Raw genomic sequence first — 13381 nt, 5'->3', positions numbered from 1 at the left:
GTTACTACCCTTATGAGAAACATGGGGGTAACCTGCACGGAGCGGCAGTTACTACCCTTAACAGAATGCATGGGAGTAATCTGCACAGAATGGCAGTTAATACCCTTATGAGAAACATGGGGGTAACCTGCACGGAGCGGCAGTTACTGCCCTTAACAGAATGCATGGGAGTAATCTGCACAGAACGGCAGTTACTACCCTTATGAGAAACATGGAGGTAACCTGCACGGAGCGGCAGTTACTGCCCTTAACAGAATGCATGGGAGTAATCTGCACAGAGTGGGAGTTACTGCCCTTAACAGAAACGTGCAAGGTAACCTGCACGGAGTGGCAGTCTATTTATTTATTTGAAAAATCTACTACATTTCCAGGCGGTTTCCAATTAAAACATTCATAATTACAGTACATAAAATTTACAATTTAAGTCTTTACTCACATATACATGATTCTCACTTCCTGACATTTAAATAATCGTTGTGCACATTACCATTCCCATACTACTTCTGAAAAGAATTACAGCCCATCAGTGTCTATTGGCTTTCCCTCTGCTCCCTTCATATATCAAAAGCCTGTTGAACAAAGGCTTCTACCAATTTCCTAAATTGTATCAACACAGTTTCAACTTTCAAACATTCTGGCAAAGAGTTCCAAATTGTGGTCCCTGTACATAGAAAGCCTTTCATGCCACTCATCTAAACGAAGTACTTTAGAAGACGGGACATCCAAAAGCATTTGAGAGCTACATCTTAAATGCCTAGTGGGACGAGACAATTTCAGAATGGAATTGAAACTAGTTGGGGTCAACCCATTGAATCCCATAAAAGCCAAAAATTCCACTTTAAAGTTAATTCTCCAGACAACAGGCAGCCAATGATACCTCATCAAATAAGGTTTATGTGATGGGAGATCGGGATTCCAGCCACAGTTCTGAATACATTGACGTACGTGTGGCATGCTTAGGGGCAGACCAATATATAGAGCATTGCAGTAATCGATTGTCGACATTAGAAAAGGATGTATGACTGTTTTCAAATCACTTTCATTTAAAAATGGATGCAAACAGTGGAACATTTGGAGCTTAAAATAGGAAGATTAAGCTCTGGAATTTGTCGCCAGAGGATGTGGTCAGTGCAGTTAGTGTAGCTGGGTTCAAAAAAGGTTTGGATAAGTTCTTGGAGGAGAAGTCCATTAACGGCTGTTAATCAAGTTTACTTAGGGAATAGCCACTGCTATTAATTGCATCAGTAGCTTGGGATCTTCTTAATGTTTGGGTACTTGCCAGGTTCTTGTGGCCTGGTTTGGCCTCTGTTGGAAACAGGATGCTGGGCTTGATGGACCCTTGGTCTGACCCAGCATGGCAATTTCTTATAGTCTTATGGTCTTAAGTTACAACTACTTGGCAAGTACCCAAACATTAAATAAATCTCAAGCTACTATTGCTTATTAATTAATAGCAGTTTATGAATTTTTCCTCTAGGAACTTATCTAAACCTTATTTAAACCCAGTTACACTAACTGCCATAACCTCATCCTCTGGCAATGAATTACAAAGCTTAACTGAATGAAAAATAATTTTCTTAGATTTGTTTTAAATGAGCTACTTCCTAACCTCAAGGAGTACCCACTAGTCCTTCTATTATCTGAGAGAGTAAATAACCAATGTATATTAACTTGTTCAAGTCCCTTCATGATTTTGTAGACTTCTATCATATCACATCTCATTTGTCTCTTCTCCAAACTGAACTTTTTAGCCTTTCCTCATAGGGGAGCTGGTCCATGCCCCTTATCATTTTGGTCGTCATTCTCTGCACTTTCTCCAGTGCCGCTATCACTTTTCAGATGTGGTGAAGAGAACTGCACACAGTATTCCAGGTGCGGTCTCACCATGCAGTGATACAGAGGCATTATGACATCCATCGTTTTATTTGCCCTCGCCTTCTGTTTACTTTTTTGATCACATTAAGCCAATGTTTTCAATGTGTTATCCACTATGACACCTAGACCTCTTTCCTGGATGGTAACTTCTAAGATAGAACCTAACATCGTGTAGCTACAGCAAGTGTTATTTTTCCCTATATGCATCACCTTGCACTTGTCCATGTTAAATTTAATCTGCCATTTGGATGCCCAGTCTTCCAGTCTAGCACGGTCTTCCTATAATTTATTAAAATCTGCTTGAAATTTAAGTACTCTGCATAATTTTGCTTCATCCACAAATTTGATCAACTCACTTGTCATACACCTTTCCAGATCATTTATAAATATATTAAAAAGCACAGGTCCAAGTACAGATCCCTGAGGCACTCCACTTTTTATCTTTTACCACTGTGAAAACTGACCATTTAATCCTACTCTCTGTTTCCTGTTTTAGCCCGACTCAGTGCTGTCATCATTGTAGCTTACAGTCACTTGTCACTGACATCACATCTTATAATCTCTCAGTAATGTGAGTACATCTTATGATCACTGACTGCACATCTTATCCTTACTCAGGGCTGTCATCATCCTAGCTTACAGTCACTCGTCACTTGTCACTGACATTTTATAATCTCTCAGTAATGTGAGTACATCTTATGATCACTGACTGCACATCTTATCCTTACTCAGTGCTGTCTCATCCTAGCTTACAGTCACTCGTCACTGACATCACATCTTATAATCTAGAACATAAGAAAATGCCATACTGGGTCAGACCAAGGATCCATCAAGCCCAGCATCCTGTTTCCAACAGTGGCCAATCCAGGCCATAAGAACCTGGCAAGTACCCAAAAACTAAGTCTATTCCATGTAACCATTGCTAATGGCAGTGGCTATTCTCTAAGTGAACTTAATAGCAGGTAATGGACTTCTCCTCCAAGAACTTATCCAATCCTTTTTTAAACACAGCTATACTAACTGCACTAACCACATCCTCTGGCAACAAATTCCAGAGTTTAATTGTGCGTTGAGTAAAAAAGAACTTTCTCCGATTAGTTTTAAATGTGCCCCATGCTAACTTCATGGAGTGCCTCCTAGTCTTTCTACTATCCGAAAGAGTAAATAACCGATTCACATCTACCCGTTCTAGACCTCTCATGATTTTAAACACCTCTATCATATCCCCCCTCAGTCGTCTCTTCTCCAAGCTGAAAAGTCCTAACCTCTTTAGTCTTTCCTCATAGGGGAGTTCTTCCATTCCCTTTATCATTTTGGTAGCCCTTCTCTGTACCTTCTCCATCGCAATTATATCTTTTTTGAGATGCGGCGACCAGAATTGGACACAGTATTCAAGGTGCGGTCTCACCATGGAGCGATACAGAGGCATTAAGACATTTTCCGTTTTATTCACCATTCCCTTTCTAATCATTCCCAACATTCTGTTTGCTTTTTTGACTGCCGCAGCACACTGAACCGACGAATTCAATGTGTTATCCACTATGACACCTAGATCTCTTTCTTGGGTTGTAGCACCTAATATGGAACCCAACATCGTGTAATTATAGCATGGGTTATTTTTCCCTATATGCATCACCCTGCACTTATCCACATTAAATTTCATCTGCCATTTGGATGCCCAATTTTCCAGTCTCACAAGGTCTTCCTGCAATTTATCACAATCTGCTTGTGATTTAACTACTCTGAACAATTTTGTGTCATCTGCAAATTTGATTATCTCACTCATCGTATTTCTTTCCAGATCATTTATAAATATATTGAACAGTAAGGGTCCCAATACAGATCCCTGAGGCACTCCACTGTCCACTCCCTTCCACTGAGAAAATTGTCCATTTAATCCTACTCTCTGTTTCCTGTCTTTTAGCCAGTTTGCAATCCACGAAAGGACATCGCCACCTATCCCATGACTTTTTACTTTTCCTAGAAGCCTCTCATGAGGAACTTTGTCAATCGCCTTCTGAAAATCCAAATACACTACATCTACCGGTTCACCTTTATCCACATGTATATTAAATGCTTCAAAAAAGTGAAGCAGATTTGTGAGGCAAGACTTGCCTTGGGTAAAGCCATGCTGACTTTGTTCCATTAAACCATGTCTTTCTATATGTTCTGTGATTTTGATGTTTAGAACACTTTCCACTATTTTTCCTGGCACTGAAGTCAGGCTAACCGGTCTGTAGTTTCCCGGATCGCCCCTGGAGCCCTTTTTAAATATTGGGGTTACATTCGCTATCCTCCAGTCTTCAGGTACAATGGATGATTTTAATGATAAGTTACAAATTTTTACTAATAGGTCTGAAATTTCATTTTTTAGTTCCTTCAGAACTCTGGGGTGTATACCATCCAGTCCAGGTGATTTACTACTCTTCAGTTTGTCAATCAGCCCTACCACATCTTCTAGATTCACTGTGATTTGATTCAGTCCATCTGAATCATTACCCATGAAAACCTTCTCCATTACGGGTACCTCCCCAATATCCTCTTCAGTAAACACCGAAGCAAAGAAATCATTTAATCTTTCCACAATGGTCTTATCTTCCCTAAGTGCCCCTTTAACCCCTCGATCATCTAACGGTCCAACTGACTCCCTCGCAGGCTTTATGCTTCAGATATATTTAAAAAGTTTTTACTGTGAGTTTTTGCCTCTACAGCCAACTTCTTTTCAAATTCTCTCTTAGCCTGTCTTATCAATGTCTTACATTTAACTTGCCAATGTTTATGCTTTATCCTATTTTCTTCTGTTGGATCCTTCTTCCAATTTTTGAATGAAGATCTTTTGGCTAAAATAGCTTCTTTCACCTCCCCTTTTAACCATGCCGGTAATCGTTTTGCCTTCTTTCCACCTTTCTTAATGTGTGGAATACATCTGGACTGTGCTTCTAGAATGGTATTTTTTAACAATGACCACGCCTCTTGGACATTTTTTACTTTTGTAGCTGCTCTTTTCAGTTTTTTTCTAACAATTTTTCTCATTTTATCAAAGTTTCCTGTTTGAAAGTTTAGCACGAGAGCCTTGGATTTGCACACTGTTCCTTTTCCAGTCATTAAATCAAATTTGATCATATTATGATCACTATTGCCAAGCGGCCCCACCACCGTTGCCTCTCTCACCAAGTCCTGTGCTCCACTGAGAATTAGATCTAAAATTGCTCCCTCTCTTGTTGGTTCCTGAACCAATTGCTCCATAAAAATGTCATTTATTCCATCCAGGAACGTTATCTCTCAGTAATGTGAGTACATCTTATGATAACTGACTGCACATCTTATCCTTACTCAGTGCTGTCTCATCCTAGCTTACAGTCACTCGTCACTGACATCACATTTTATAATCTCTCAGTAATGTGAGTACATCTTATGATCACTGACTGCACATCTTACCCTTACTCAGTGCTGTCTCATCCTAGCTTACAGTCACTCGTCACTGACATTTTATAATCTCTCAGTAATGTGAGTACATCTTATGATCACTGACTGCACATCTTATCCTTACTCAGTGCTGTCTCATCCTAGCTTACAGTCACTCGTCACTGACATCACATTTTATAATCTCTCAGTAATGTGAGTACATCTTATGATCACTGACTGCACATCTTATCCTTACTCAGTGCTGTCTCATCCTAGCTTACAGTCACTCGACACTGACATCTTATAATCTTTCAGTAATGTGAGTACATCTTATGATCACTGATTACACATCTTATTCTTACTCAGGGCTGTCATCATCCTAGCTTACAGTCACTCGTCACTCCCATCACCTCCTATAATTGCAGAGCACATATTTGCATTCGGCATTTGCATCATATAATATGGTTTCTGTTTATGCCTTTAGAATCTCCTAAAGCCCTTTTGACATGCAAACCACCCTATTGTCAGTTACAAAGGCATGTCTGAGCAGCTACAGTATAGAAGATTCTGACTAGTAAATTAAACATAAAATACATCTTCATATCTTGTGGCAGTTTCAGCATAATTATGGCTGAAATGCCATTTGTATGTTATGTCACAATTATTTTTTTCTGAAACTTAGTATTCTTTATCCTGTCCAGTCCCTGTCATAGTGTGGGGCTACAAGGTGTGTAACTAGATTAGAAGCTCAGTGGAAAAGGGGAAACAGTGGAGTGCCTTAGGGATCTGTACTTGGACCGGTGCTTTTCAATATATTTATAAATGATCTGGAAAGGAATATGATGAGTGAGGTAATCAAATTTGTGGACGATACAAAATTATTCAGAGTAGTTAAATCACAAGCTGATTGTGATACATTACAAGAAGACCTTGTGAGACTGGAAGATTGGGTTTACAAATGGCAGATGAAATTTAATGTGGACAAGTGCAAGGTGATGCATATAGGGAAAAAAAACCCATGTTATAATTACACAATGTTAGGTTCCATATTAGGAGCCACCACCCAGGGAAAAGATCTAGGCATCAGGGTGGATAATACATTGTGTGCTGTGGCAGTCAAAAAAGCAAACAATGTTTGTTTATTTATTTAGTAAAATGTATATATTATATATATATATATATATATATATATATATATATATATATATATATATATATATATATATATAAAACTATATTAATTCACTGAAACTTTATCTATTCTTCCCTTATTCAATTCCCCCCCTCGCAATATTTGAATCTGATATATACCTCGTTATATTACAGATATTGTTTTGGACTAAGTTGCTGTTCAGAACCAGTTTCTGCTATTGTTAAATTGCTTTAAATGTAACAGGTTGTTGTAAATGTAAACCGGAGTGAAGGCGATTTCTGCTGTACCTCGGTATATAAAAAACTGCTAAATAAATAAATAAATAAAATAAATATATACCATCATTTGGATCGGTTCCTTCACAACGGTTCACAAGCAATAGAATTAGTACAAATGAAAATACTAATAACACTCAAAGCATAAAAATAATTGTCATCTATAAAATGTAAGCATAATATAAAATACATTAAAATACAGTAAAACATTCTTTAAAAACCTACACGTGGTAAAAAAATCAAACATATAAAACTACTCTGTGTCCTTGCTCTCAAGTGTAAAAGCCTGTGTGCACAACCAAGTTTTTAGATCAGATTTAAAACGTTTATATTCTGTAGTCACTCTTAATTCGTGTGGCATTGTGTTCCATAAAATTGGGCCTGCTAGTGATATTGCCCTGTCCCTTACTTGTGTGAGCCTTGCTGATTTTAATGTTGGAATTGACAGTAGTCCTTTGTTAGCGGATTGCAAGTTTCGTTGTGGGACATGTATCGAATTTTGGTATTAAGCCAATGTTAGGAATTATTAGAAAGGGAATAGTGAATAAAACGGAAAATATCATAATTCCTCTATATCGCTCCATGGTGAGACCGCACCTTGAATACTGTGTACAGTTCTGCTCACCGCATCTCAAAAAAGATATAGTTGTGATGGAGAAGGTACAGAGAAGGGCAACCAAAATGATAAAGGGGATGGAACAGCTCCCCTAGGAGGAAAGGCTGAAGAGGTTAGGGATATTCAGCTTGGAGAAGAGACAGCTGAGGTCTTTAAAATCATGAGAGTTCTAGAACGAAGATATGTGAATCGGTTATTTACTCTTTCGGATAATAGAAAGACTAGGGGGCACTCCATGAAGTTAGCATGTGGCACATTTAAAACAAATAGGAGAAAATTCTTTTTCACAACAAATTCCAGAGTTTAATTGTGCGTTGAGTAAAAACGAATTTTCTCCGATTAGTCTTAAATGTGCCAATGCTAACTTCATGGAGTGCCCCCTAGTCTTTCTATTATCCGAAAGAGTAAATAACAGATTCACATCTACCCGTTCTAGATCTCTCATGATTTTAAAGACCTCTGTCATATCTCCCCTCAGCAACCTCTTCAGCCTTTCCTCATAGGGGAGCTGTTCCATTCCCCTTTATCATTTTGGTAGCCCTTCTCTGTACCTTCTCCATCGCAATTATATCTTTTTTGAGATGCGGCGACCAGAATTGTACACAGTATTCAAGGTGCGGTCTCACCATGGAGCGATACAGAGGCATTATGACATTTTCCGTTTTATTCACCATTCCCTTTCTAATAATTCCCAACATTCTGTTTGCTTTTTTGACTGCCGCAGCACACTGAACCGACGAATTCAATGTGTTATCCACAATGACGCCTAGATCTCTTTCTTGGGTGGTAGCACCTAATATGGAACCTAACATTGTGTAACTATAGCATGGGTTATTTTTCCCTATAGGCATCACCTTGCACTTATCCACATTAAATTTCATCTGCCATTTCGATGCCCAATTTTCCAGTCTCACAAGGTCTTCCTGCAGTTTATCACAATCTGCTTGTGATTTAACTACTCTGAACAATTTTGTATCATCTGCAAATTTAATTACATCACTCGTTGTATTTCTTTCCAGATCATTTATAAATATATTGAAAAGTAAGGGTCCCATTACAGATCCCTGAGGCACTCCACTGCCCACTCCCCTCCACTGAGAAAACTGTCCATTTAATCCTACTCTCTGTTTCTTGTCTTTTAGCCAGTTTGTAATCCACGAAAGGACATCGCCACCTATCCCATGACTTTTTACTTTTCCTAGAAGCCTCTCATGAGGAACTTTGTCAAACGCCTTCTGAAAATCCAAGTATACTACATCTACCGGTTCACCTTTATCCACATGTATATTAAATGCTTCAAAAAAGTGAAGCAGATTTGTGAGGCAAGACTTGCTCTGGGTAAAGCCATGCTGACTTTGTTCCATTAAACCATGTCTTTCTATATGTTCTGTGATTTTGATGTTTAGAACACTTTCCACTATTTTTCCTGGCACTGAAGTCAGGCTAACCGGTCTGTAGTTTCCCGGATCGCCCCTGGAGCCCTTTTTAAATATTGTGGTTACATTTGCTATCCTCCAGTCTTCAGGTACAATGGATGATTTTAATGATAAGTTACAAATTTTTACTAATAGGTCTGAAATTTCATTTTTTAGTTCCTTCAGAACTCTGGGGTGTATACCATCCAGTCCAGGTGATTTACTACTCTTCAGTTTGTCAATCAGGCCTACCACATCTTCTAGGTTCACCGTGATTTGATTCAGTCCATCTGAATCATTACCCATGAAAACCTTCTCCAGTACGGGTACCTCCCCAACATCCTCTTCAGTAAACCCTGAAGCAAAGAAATCATTTAATCTTTCCGCAATGGCCTTATCTTCTGTAAGTGTCCCTTTAACCCCTCGATCATCTATCGGTCCAACTGACTCCCTCACAGGCTTTCTGCTTCGGATATATTTTTTAAAGTTTTTATTGTGAGTTTTTGCCTCTACGGCCAACTTCTTTTCAAATTCTCTCTTAGCCTGGCTTATCAATGTCTTACATTTAACTTGCCAACACTTATGCATTATCCTATTTTCTTCTGTTGGATCCTTCTTCCAATTTTTCAATGAAGATCTTTTGGCTAAAATAGCTTCTTTCACCTCCCCTTTTAACCATGCCGGTAATCGTTTTGCCTTCTTTCCACCTTTCTTAATGTGTGGAATACATCTGGACTGTGCTTCTAGGATGGTATTTTTTAACAATGACCATGCCTCTTGCACACTTTTTACCTTTGTAGCTGCTCCTTTCAGGTTTTTTCTAAAACATTTTCTCATTTTATCAAAAGTTTCCTTTTGGAAGTTTAGCACGAGAGCCGTGGATTTGCTAACTGTCCCCTTCCAGTCATTAATTCAAATTTGATCATATTATGATCACTATTGCCAAGCGGCCCCACCACCGTTACCTCTCTCACCAAATCCTGTGCTACACTGAGAATTAGAACTAAAATTGCACACTCTCTTGTCGGTTCCTGAACCAATTGCTCCATAAAAATGTCATTTATTCCATCCAGGAACTTTATAACTCTAGCATGTACCGATGATACATTTACCCAGTCAATATTGGGGTAATTGAAGTCTCCCATTATTACTGCACTACCAATTTGGTTAGCTTCCCTAATTTCTCTTAGCATTTCACTGTCAGTCTCACCATCTTGACCAGGTGGACGGTAGTATACCCCTATCACTGTAGTCTTCCCAGAGACACAAGGGATTTCTATCCATAAAGATTCAATTGTGCATTTAGTCTCATGCAGGATGTTTATCCTGTTGGACTCTATGCCATCTCGGACATAAAGCACCACACCTCCTCCCAAGTGCTCCTCTCTGTCATTGCGATATAATTTGTACCCCGGTATAGCACTGTCCCATTGATTATCCTCTTTCACCATGTCTCTGAGATGCCAATTAAGTTTATGTCATCATTCACTGCTATACATTCTAATTCTCCCATCTTACTTCTTAGACTTCTGGTATTAGCATACAAACATTTCAAAGTTTGTTTTTGTTTGTATTTACATTCTGCTTTTTATTTGATAGGGATAAGTTTGAATTTTTTAGCTCAGGTGAGTTTTTAGTTACAGGCACTTGGACTACTTTTCTTAGTATTGGAACCTCACTGTCGGGATGCCCTAATTCTAATGCATCATTAGTATCCTTTGAAGATACCTCTCTCCGAACCATGCGCTGCTGAGCGACTGTCGGCTTTCCCCTTTGTTCTAGTTTAAAAGCTGCTCTATCTCCTTTTTAAAGGTTAGCGCCAGCAGTCTGGTTCCACCCTGGTTAAGATGGAGCCCATCCCTTCGGAAGAGACTCCCCCTTCCCCAAAAGGTTCCCCAGTTCCTAACAAAACTGAATCCCTCTTCCCTGCACCATCGTCTCATCCACGCATTGAGACTCCGGAGCTCTGCCTGCCTCTGGTGACCTGCGCGTGGAACAGGGAGCATTTCAGAGAATGCTACCCTGGAGGCTCTGGATTTAATCTTTCTACCTAAGAGCCTAAATTTGGCTTCCAGAACCTCCCTCCCACATTTTCCTATGTTCGTTGGTGCCCATGTGTACCACGACAGCCGGCTCCTCCCCTGCACTGTCTAAAATCCTATGGGTTACCTAGGAACACTATTGCTTATAGGGGTTTGTTTAAATGGGAAATGTATTAATTTTTTTATTTCAGGAATATTGTCTGAAGGAATTTTTAAAGTTTCCTTCAGATATTTTTTAAAGGTAATCAACAAACTCTCCTCTTTCACTTTAGGAAAATTTAATATTCGAATATTCAAGTGTTTAATTGTGTTCTCAAGGAACTCCATTTTCCTAGATGTAGCAAATCTTTCTCGGGTAATAACCTCTGTTAAATCTTTTAAACCCTTTACCTCCCCTTCCAAGGACAGAATCTTTGTACTCTGTTCTGAAAGAATTCGCTGATGATCTTGCATTACAGAATCTACCTTCTTAGAAACTTGCTGTAATATTTTTGATTGATCCTGAATACTATTTGCTGTTTCTTAATTAAGTCTGCTAAGGACTCCAATGTTACAGTTGTTTTTTCTTCAATCCCAGCTAGGAAGATATTCCCCGCTCCCAGAATGTGTTCTGATCTTGACTGCTAGAAGCATTAAAATTTACCTCTAGTGGAGTTTCCATTCCCCGAGGTAAATTTAAACTCAAATCTGGAGTGGAAGTCCTAGCTATCTCTACTAATTCCTCGCAGTTTCCAGCTGGCTGGGATAGTATAGTAGAAGTATCTCCAACTACACCAGCAACTGAGGGGAAGCTTAGAGGGGAAGCTATAACAACTGGAGAGGTACAGGGGGACTCAAAGATATTTCCCCAGGGGACTGTTGTGTTCCTCCCACAACTTCCCCAGAGGGTGTAGCCAAACCCTGTGTTACTGTCGGAATGGGATATTCAGGTATGAGACTTTGTTGAGAAGAAGGATTGGGTTCAGCTGGGAAAACCCTTACCTCAGCCTTCCTTTTATGAGGCATAATATTTAAGGAAATTACAAACAAACAAAGTTTCAGTTCCTAAAACAGCTCTCTTGCACAATTCCAGTATTCAAATTTATATCTCCTGCTGAGGCAGCCCTGTAGTATAGGAAATCGTATACTACCGTAGTTCTCAGGAAGATCAAGTAGTAAAAGACCAGACAAAACCCGGACAAATCCGGGCAAAGCCAGGCAAAGCCATGTGTCTCTTAGGTGCGTGCGGCTTTGGCGGCGCACCGCAGAAGTACCGATCTTGTAGGCAGTTTCTGGCCCCTCCCACTGATGTCAGAGTCACAGCAAAAGGCAATTCAGTGAGTTAAAAACTCTCCCAAGGTATGGAAACAGTCCTGCCAGTCTCCCGGAGGGTGTTTCAGAGGTAATTATTTCTCCAGCTGCCCCTTTATTTTAATCTTTATGTGGGACATGATTGGTCCTGAATTTGATTTTGATTTTTATGTTGTACAATGTTCTTACGATTAGTATTTTATGTTGTCTGTTTTTTATTGAGCGTGTTTAATTGTAAACTACCAAGATTTATATCAGAAAAAAAAATTGTCACCTGCTTTATTTCTGGCATTCCTGTCTTCTGCTTGACCTTTTACTTTCCAGATTTCTTTCCTTGTCTCCATCCACTTTACCAGGTAGTCTTCCCTGTGTTTCTCTGTTTGGGATTTACTTCTTGAATCCATTTGTTTTTGCCTTTATTATTTCATCCACCTCCTTTGAGAACCAAATCAATTTCTTTATCCTCATACTTTTGTTTACTTTTCTAACATATAGAATTTATTGCCTTTGTAATAGTTCCTTTTAATTTGGCCCATTGTTATTCCACTTCACCCATTTTCTTTCCAGTATATCCCTATTTTGATAAAGTCTGTTTTTGAAACTCAAAGCTTTACTTTTCATGTGACTTCTCGCTATCCTGGCTGTATGCGCAGAAGCGATTTCACACACATTTTTATGATTTTTGAAAGTGTATATATAAATGGCCATACGGATGTTTACACCTGCTCTCTAACAAATGTAAATGTGCACACTTATTCCTTTTTATGATTTTTGAAAGTATATATATAAGAAGGCATCCTGTTACTGCATGACTTCAGACAATTTAAGCACCAGACCTTATCAGACAGAAAAACAGATGTTTCTTGTTCTTATCTCAGCTTGTTACTACTAAGCAGACTAAGGAAAAGAGGCAAGCCAGCATGCTATTTTTATAATTGTTTAGGCAGTTACTACCCCTAAACAATTAGCAAGATACTTCACTTAGATGCAGCACCAGCACTGCTATCTATATCGATGGCGGGGGTGGAAGGGAAATAGAACCAAAAAGTTACTTATAAGAGCCAAGAGTAACAGCTAAGTATGAAAAAAAATAAGTGTGAAAGCTTGCTGGGCAGACTGGATGGGCCGTTTGGTCATTTCTATGTTTCTATAATTTCATGGCTAAAAAGTCTTATGCTAAGTTCTTGTGCAAATTCATATTGATCCACATTTATTCACCTCCACCTTCTTCCCCCGTCCTACCCTCCCCCAACCCCTCCCTGACCTCCCACCCCTCCCCTCTCCCTACCACCCCTATGGCATCCCATCCT

At 39.2% G+C, this 13381-nt stretch overlaps 1 protein-coding gene across 1 annotated transcript in view; it reads left to right on the top strand.

Moving 5' to 3' along the window:
- The window catches only part of ST3GAL3 (ST3 beta-galactoside alpha-2,3-sialyltransferase 3), a 278797-nt gene that overhangs the window by 129443 nt on the left and 135973 nt on the right, over nucleotides 1-13381 (top strand).

Source organism: Rhinatrema bivittatum, chromosome 10, assembly GCF_901001135.1.
Source record: "Rhinatrema bivittatum chromosome 10, aRhiBiv1.1, whole genome shotgun sequence".
Classification (NCBI taxonomy): Eukaryota; Metazoa; Chordata; class Amphibia; order Gymnophiona; family Rhinatrematidae; genus Rhinatrema; species Rhinatrema bivittatum.
Note: the sequence above shows the minus strand (reverse complement) of the source record. Positions and strands in the feature narration are given on the sequence as shown.